We start from the raw sequence: 1,159 nt of genomic DNA, 5'->3' as shown, positions 1-1,159 counted from the left end.
TCTCTCTCTCTCTCTCTCTCTCTCTCTCTCTCTCTCTCTCTCTCTCTCTCTCTCTCTCTCCAGCCTGTGGATTACGACTTAAAATTCTCAGCTACTTCTCAAAAAGCATACCTCCCTGCCTGTTGCCATGCTCCCTGCCATGATGATAGCAGTCTAACCCTCTGAAGCTGGAAAGAAGCCCTCAATTAAATGATTTTTTTCTTTTATAAGAATTACCTATCATGCTGTCTCTTCCCAGCAAGAGAACAGTAACTAAGACACCTAGCTCCACAATCCTGGGCCTTGGTGAGTCAAACTTGTCTCCAGAATAAACTATTTCTTATTCCCTTTGAGGTAAGAGCCTTTTTTATGTCGAAAGTGTCATTTTGAAGAGAATCAGTCTCAGGGCTGACCATCTGACAACCAGAACAAGAGCATCCCCTTCAACTTAACAGTCCTCCATGTGTACTCTGGGTTTTGTGAAACGTTCTACCAATAGGCAACTTCTCTTTGCTCTTTTCAAGGATCTAGTTATTTTCGCAAATAACTACTCTTCATACAGAATTTTGTATATGACACTCACTTCTTAAATTTTATTAACTAACGTTGCTCTTTCACAATTTCTTGCACCCACTCTACATATTCCAGTCACATTCAACTTCACCTGGTTCACTGTGATCACATGGTGGCCACTACTATGTATTATGCTCTGTTTAGAAAAAAAAAGAAAACATAGTTCTTGTTTGGACAGAACAAATAGCTCATGACAGACTAAGCACCTTTCATTAGCTTGTTTCCGTACTGTAAAAATAACTCCAAGTCAAAGTAATCCATCCCTTGAAGCACTTTAATCTCTCCTAAACCATATTGCTCTCTGAATGAAATCCTCCCAGAGAAGCGCATCATTCACTCAACCTTCTCACGAGCTGTGTGGCTGCAGCTTCACTGAGTAAAGGAAGCCGGCGGTATAATCAGAAGAAAGAGCATTCCTTCCATCTATTCATATTCATGATTTCTGCTACAGACAAAGTGAGAGCCCCCCCCCCAAAGCATCCTCTCTAAGGCTATGAAAACACATTATACGCATATACGAATATTAAATAAAATCTTTTTAAGGTCACTTCCAAATGAAAGTAATGTGATGACTCAATGCCAACCAAGCCTTGTCTACCTCTAAGGG

This window comes from Microtus ochrogaster, unplaced genomic scaffold (genome assembly GCF_000317375.1).
Source record: "Microtus ochrogaster isolate Prairie Vole_2 unplaced genomic scaffold, MicOch1.0 UNK42, whole genome shotgun sequence".
Lineage (NCBI taxonomy): Eukaryota > Metazoa > Chordata > Mammalia > Rodentia > Cricetidae > Microtus > Microtus ochrogaster.
This window is presented reverse-complemented; position numbering follows the sequence as displayed.